This window comes from Ornithodoros turicata, chromosome 6 (genome assembly GCF_037126465.1).
Source record: "Ornithodoros turicata isolate Travis chromosome 6, ASM3712646v1, whole genome shotgun sequence".
NCBI lineage: Eukaryota > Metazoa > Arthropoda > Arachnida > Ixodida > Argasidae > Ornithodoros > Ornithodoros turicata.
This window is the reverse complement of record NC_088206.1, coordinates 39,755,081-39,762,590: the sequence shown is the minus strand read 5'-3', so window position 1 is coordinate 39,762,590 and position 7,510 is coordinate 39,755,081. Positions and strand designations below refer to the sequence as shown.

At 43.4% G+C, this 7,510-nt stretch overlaps 1 long non-coding RNA gene across 1 annotated transcript; it reads right to left on the bottom strand.

Moving 5' to 3' along the window:
- Positions 1 to 2,274: 2,274 nt before the first annotated feature.
- Positions 2,275 to 6,077, bottom strand: LOC135397887 (uncharacterized). Its single transcript, XR_010423838.1, has 5 exons — positions 5,992 to 6,077; positions 5,787 to 5,909; positions 2,716 to 2,787; positions 2,584 to 2,655; positions 2,275 to 2,523 (listed from the first exon to the last, which is right to left on the bottom strand). It is a non-coding gene; the product is annotated as an uncharacterized LOC135397887 (long non-coding RNA).
- Between the last annotated feature and the right edge of the window lie 1,433 nt (positions 6,078 to 7,510).

Here is a 7,510-nt window from a genome sequence, read left to right as displayed (position 1 = left end):
CAGTTGCTAAAATTGAACTTTAAAAAGTTCATTACAATCAGCAACACAATTCAGAAAATTGTTTGCAGCTGGACCAAAAACAATAATGTGCACATTGGTGGGTTCATAACGCAGTTTTTGTCTCTGCATAAAAAGTGGTGGCCCTGGAAAGGGCCTTGTTTTACATTAGTTTCAATATCTCGTTCAGTGTGTGACGCAGGTGGAAGCCTCGCTTCCGGAATCTAAAAATTCACAATATAACAACATCAAGCCTTCACGGTATTTGAGCAATATATATCACTTGCATAGGCTGATACTCTTCGATAGGCTGCCGGTTTCACAACATGAATATTCACTGTGACTCACATGATTCACATTTCATTCAGTGTACAACACCTAGCTTTCCTAATAAACCGAGCTTCTCAGACTCACCACCTGAAGCAGATTCCATCAAGCTGCTTGTCTCCACCTTTGATAGAAATAGAGCACTTGATATTGGAAAAGATAATGCATAAAAGCGTAATGCCGAATGAGGCTATTCTGTTGGAAATCTACCTTCTTGGCTCTATCTGGCAAAAATCATGGTGAGTCATGCTGGGTTACATGAACAAGGAAAAATGGGATAAACTTTTTCGGTAAGAATATAGTAGTGAATTTGAATATCACAACCGGAAAATTTAGAACGATATCGTAAAAAAATTACGTGGTGTGTCAGTGGGGCCTAAGGGGGTCTGGTACATCACTGCCGGCCGCAGTTTCTGCATATTCCGATGTACATTTGCAGAAACGAATGGCTGAAAGAGCGTAAAAAAGTGTACTGCCGTACATACCTCTTGTTATGTTGTTGGGACTTTATCCCTGAACAGCAGAACCGACATCTCATGAGATACTCTCCGCTTTATTGTACGTACTTTCACCCCGAGTGTTCCTTTACATTGAGTCATCTAGATCTCGCGCGTCTCGACGCCGCGCTGTCTAATCTTACTCGAGCCACACTGCGTCCCCTTTTCGTTGCCGAAAGAGATGTCAGTAAAGTCAGGTGAGAGCAGAAAATTGCCGTTGTTTGGTATGGCATACCCCAGCCGCTGTAATACTTATTCCAATAATTTTGCGGTTACTGAAAGGCAAACGTATCCTCTAAATCCAGCTGCAAAAATATATTGCACTATTTTAGTAGGGTGAACGCAGCGAATTTTTCTCTGATCCCAGGTCTCGCCGTTGGGGCCTTGCACTCTGACTCCACTTTCGAGCGGCACGCCATCGCACGTTTCCCATTTCACAGGGCCTTCGGTCTCCCTGATGCTAAACTGATTCCCGCCGCTGGCGCTTATTTGTGGATATGTCCACGTCGGCATTCTTATTTACGTGCAACCCCTTTATGTGCCGTTGCGAGACCAACAGATGGCGCCTGTCTATTATGCCGCAGCGACTAGAGTGGAGTACTGACTGACGATATGTAGCTGAGTCTAGCAACAACTTTTGAAACAATTTTGTCAATTCTGCACAGGGTGTGCGCCTAAAAAAAATATGTACTGGGAAGTGCTACCAAGTGGCTCATTGCTGGAGGTGCCGTCTTTATTACAGCCGCGAAGAAGTAACGAAAAACTGTCCGGCTACATTGCATAGGTAGCATATGCATCCCCTGAGCCCCATCGCCGTCTAATACAGCTGGGCTACAACACACTGTCCATGGCCACCCTCCTCGGTCCCGTCCCTCGGCCTACTCAGTGGGCCATCAGCACAGCCCTGCTCCGCTTCTTAAATGACTCTGGCCTTGCGTCTGCCCTCTGACTGGACGTTCTTCGAACTTTCCTTCGTGCCTGTGCTGCACTGCACTGCGTGCCTGTTTTTCTGTCATCTTTTCCTTTCTTTTATTTCTTTTGTTTATTCACAGTGCCTTTTTCTTTTCTTTCTCGGAATAGCAAGCTGGCAATAGCCTGACTGACATTTCTGTTTTCCTTTTTTCACTCTATTAAACATATCCCCCCCCTGAGCCCCAACATTATTATTATTAACCCCAACACTAATTATTGTTATTATTAACATTATTAACGACAAGGCGAACCCTTGCCGTTAGAATGCGTCCCTCATTCTTGTTTTATTAATATATGTCAAATAGATGTCATGATAATTTACATCCCAGAAAGGCATGGTACACTGCAAAAAATTTCACCGTAAAAAAACGGGCAAATGCAAGGAAAGTTGGCAAACATTGGCAGTTTTTTTTTACGGTGGCCCCGTATAAGTTGTGCCCGTGAAAAATACTGCATTGGCCAGCAATTTTAACAGGCATACGCCGTGTAGCATTACTGTGCTGTGGCCGTCAAAAAAACTGTATTGGTCGGTAATTTTAACTGGCATATGCCGTATACCCTTATCGTGCTGTGCCCTGGAGCCCCCTTTTTTTTCTACATATAGTCGTAGCAATGAGAGCAGTTTAAGTAATGACCATGCGTAACACATTGTGATGTTTGTCACATTGGGATTTATTTTCTATGTATACGTAGTGATGAAAATGCGCCAATCACCTCTGGCTTCAAAACCCTGCAAAGAGAAAGGAAACTGTTAGAGGGAGCAGAGCAATTGACATGCGGTTATACTCACCGTTTATTTTTTCAAAGGAAGAATATTCGAGGGAACCATGTGCACCCATCAGTCAGCTCTGGAATCAAAACACTGCAAAGAGAAAGGAAACTGTTACATGGAGCAGGGCAATTGACATGCAGTTACGCTCACCGTTTATTTTTTCAAAGGAAGAACATTCGAAGGAACCATGTGCACCCATCAGTCAGCTCTGGCATCAAAACACTGCAAAAAGAAAGGAGCCCAGGGAACACATGGTAGACATCCAGACCTGTTCTAACCCTAGACTTTAGGGATAGTGCCCATACTAGAGGTTGACTAGACGTCTAAAAGTCTTACCATTATTTAGATGTCTAAAATTAGTGATTTACAAGACATCTGGTAGACATTTAGTAATTGACGTCTTATTGTAGACGTCTTGTAGCTGGCCTTGTATATACCACATATTAGAAATCATCAAGATTTTGTCTTGTTAGGTTTTTAAGAGGTGTGAACACGTTCACACATCAAATAGAGTCACTAAATTATAAGAGGTGGTTCTAAGCTTAGCCTTCAGACTTACAAATCTGAAGTTCAGTTGTTACAAAACATATGCAGGAAACTGAATTACTTGATGGCAGAGTTAACATAATTGTGTTGTTTAAGTTGTCCGTGAACCGGCCTTGGTGGCTGAGTCTGTAGTGTGTTCGCCTTCTGATCCCGAGATCGCCGGTTCGAACCCGGCCAAAAACACCCGCAACTTAGTGCCAGCCTGCCAGGATACAAGTTGCTTTAGACATGCCATCTTCCGCAAGGGACATTAAATATGGTGCGTTGTGTGGTGAGCTTTCATTGCACATTTAAGGACACTCAGGTGGGCAATCGACAGACCCACTGCTGTGGCGTCGCTCATGATCTCAGTTGTCTCACAATGTAAACCCCAATTATTCTTAAGTCTTCCATGCTGGTATCTGTCCACAAGGGTCACCACAAGAAATCTAAAAAATGTAGCCAAATGCAGAAAGAGAACTGGAATTAGGAGCGTCACCCAAAAATAAGTTTCTCGATATTGTTATTCAAAGGAAACACCACTAGGAGAAACTGAATGGTGTAGTAGTTGGGTGTGACATCCCAGCACTGCAGACGTTGGTTAATGGAGTGCCGTTCACCTATGTGTCAGGCATTCAGGCATGGATGTAATATTTCCGAGTACGTCTGACTATCCTAGTAAGTAAGAGCTATCCTACTTGTCGTTAAAGAAAAAGAGTGCTTTAGAGAATATCCACTGACAGCTAACACCTGTTTATACAAAAAACACTTTACAGGCATTGAAATGGTGTGTCCTCTATACAGGGTCGTGAAAATCTGCACAATGAACAGTTCAGTGGGAGATCAGCTATAACACCGCGAAACAACGTTTCTTTTCTGAAATTCCGAGAATTGTAAACGGAGACTGGCGGGTCACTGGTACTGCACTCTGATACTCATGGGAACAAATTTCCTTCAGCTTGGTCAACGAAAGCTATGCGAGATGGGGGCCACATTTGCTCGGTAACGTTCGTAAAGAGCAACGAATGAACGCAGCTTGCATTTTCCTTCAATGGTATCAAGACGGCCAAAACGAATTTCTTGGAACCATTATTATTAATGAAACGTGGGTGCATTATGCAAGTACTGAGACAAAATACTATAGGAAGTCATGGTGGGTGCCCGGTGAAAGCATTATGAAGGAGGTCAAACTCGCGTTTTCGTCTGGAAAGGCTATGGCGACAGTGTTTTAGGACTATCGTTGTGTGCAACTTGTAGATTACCCCACACGCACAATCACAGTAAATGCAGATGTACTGCGAGATCCCGGGTAAGCTTCAAACTACAATGAAACAAAAACGCACAGGACTTGGAAGGGTGTAGCGTACCACGTCAACGCTGTCTGCACTCGTCTTCGAAGACTCGGGATTTGTTACAGAAATTCATTTGGAAATTTGCCAAAGAGAGAAAAAGTACACAAGTGAGCTGGTGCAATGTTGAAGTAGGAAGCATCACCTTGAGCATGAGGAGAATGAAGTATACAGGAGATTCACAAACGTGAGTTTCCTTTTCGTGAGCAGTGAGTGTGAAGCAGCAAGTACAATCTGTTTGCAAATGATCATACTGAGGTAATAAAACTGGACTGTGTAACAACTTTCAGAAACTATGCATGAATGGACCATATTAACTTTGTCCAATTATATTATGACCAAATGGATAGTATGTAGTCTTTCATGCTATGTGAGTTGTATGCCCATATATTGTAGAAAAGATCAGTCAGATGAAGGCAGTCTGACTGAGGTACGTAGATAATTTAAATAATGTCCATACATATGATGATCCGAGTTTTTTTGTCTCACTTACATGCATATATATAGCATCCACAACTAGAAGACATTACCAGAATCTAAGTGCTGTGAAGTAATATTTTATTTTACTGAATATATATCTTTTTTCTTAACGAAAGCCCGCATTTGTTGGGGGCAATGTTTCTTGAACTAGCGTTCCTGATGGCGTTACCGTTGCTGGTAAATGTAAATTCTGAACGTCAGTAACTCCCCTGCAGAATACTACGCTACACCTACTTAAAGAAATCAGCAACTAAATTATTGAATCACTGAAACGTCAATAAAAAAGTCGACGACTCCGACGAATCGTTCAGCGCAGCACTATAAACCACTGCTCCACAAACACAGAAGCACTTTGCACGTACTGTGGGCAGCAGATGGCAGATGTTTGTTTACTGCACATAACATTTTCCCACAAGCTACACAGCTGCAGCAGTAAAATGGAATCTGACTTGACTCAGGGATTTCAGGACCCTTCAAAAAATCTTGAAACTGACCATGGTATCTCTTTGAAACCGCTGAACAGGCAATACGCTACATATTAGGCACACCTGTAGCTCAGTAGCAAAGGCACTGATAAAATGTTTGCAAAAAGAACAGCGATTTTCAACACACACAGCACCAAAATACGACACTCGTCACTCCTCGCTGCAACGACGATGGCGATGGCATAATGATGATGATGTTGGTGTCACTTCCGCTGGATTGGCATATGTGTTATTTAACATTTAACCTCCCAATTATAATGAACGGCCACGGAAATTAAAGAATATTACAAAAAATAAGTACTCAATAAGCACGAGCTAAAGCAATGGCAATGACGTCTGCCCGTCTACCCAATCACCATCCATCCACCCAACCAGTTCGAACCTGTTCAGTTTCAATCGTTGAAACTTCAAACTTTCCGGACGCGCAACGGGTAGTAGTTGGGTCTTGGCGGCTGCACTCCACTGGTTGTTATTCCGGGACCATCCACATTCAACTGGAACGATTCTGGAAGCAGTCCAGATTTTTGCCTGGGGTGCACCACCCTCAAATCGCAAAGAACAGGATGTGCGAAAAAAACAGTACTTACCTGGATACCTGAGTTCACGAGATTTACAACGACCACTTCGTCCTCCCTCCTCAACGATCGTCCGCGCACGATGTTCGGCGTCCGGCGGTTGTGAATGACGGCAATGACCCGTACTTGGCTTGGCCTTGCCGCCGCATTGAAGTTTTTAGCAGGCGCATGATGATGGCGCCACCGTTTTACGTAGTTTTTGCAGTATTTGTGATTACCGTAACACGCCGTCGTCAGATACTATTAAACGCCCGTAGAAATCACAGTATTTTTTTACAGTGTACCTATGCAATGTAGGCTGGCAGTTTTTGTTACTTCTTTTTGCGGCTGTAAGCCAGCAATCAGCCACTGGTAGCGCTTCCCATTACATAATTTAATTTAAAAAATTCACACGTTGTGCAGTATTGACAAAACTGTTTCAAAACTTGTTGCTATACTCAGATACATATCGTCAGTCACTACTCCACCCTCAATCACTGCGGCATAATAGACAGGCGCCATCCGTTGGTCTCGCAACGGCATATAAAAGGGTTGCACGTAAATAAGAATGCCGACGTGGACATGTCCACAAATAAGTGCCAGTGGCGGGATGCAACAATGCAACAACAGGGAGACCGAAGGCCCTGTGAAATGGGAAACGCGCGAACGCGTGCCACTCGAAAGTGGTGTCGGAGTACAAGGCCGCAACGGCGAGACATGGGCACAGAGAAAAATTCGCTGCATTCACCCAAACTAAAATGGTGCAACATATTTTTGCAGCTGGGTTTAGGGGATACGTTGGCATTCCAGTAACCACAAAATTATTGGAATAAGTATTGCAGCGGCTGAAGTATGCCACACCAAACATCGGCAATTTTCTGCTCTCACCTAACTTTACTGACATCTCTTTCGTCAACGAAACACGTTAAGATGTTTTTCTATATATTGAACGATAGAGGAAAGATTGCACATTAAAAGCGTACTTCATTTACAGATATCTGACCTGCCGCCAAGGAGCTATGAACGCTAAAAAATGTGCAATTTAATTTTTGTCATATCTGCTGACTTTGGCATATTTTGTTCAGCGTCCCTGTAAAGTGACACCGTTTTCACTCCGTACAGATATACTAGAGTGCCCAGACTTTACGTGTGCTAGCTATGAGGGCTGTGACGCGAATGAAATGGCATGAGTAAGGCTGCAAAGTCGCGAGAAAAAATCACGTCGCGAAGACGGCGCCACCTTACCCCCTTTCCATCTGTGGACCGGTTGATCGTAGGGAGCTCCAGGAGCCTGCTTTCGTCTTTACTTGAGGTCGTTTCCAAGATATATTTTTTTTTCACTGAAATCAACAAATGTCACCGGCGGACCTTGGTCGATTTATAATGGAATTACCCACCTGTCATTTTGCTCAAGTTGAGCTGTGATATCTTGTTCACCTGCTTCTGTCATGATTATATCACCATGGGTGTCCCTCCTCTGTAGCGCAAAATTGTATAGCACTGCAACTGCCATAATAATAGCAGTACTTGTGTCCAGCTTGGTACACAGTTT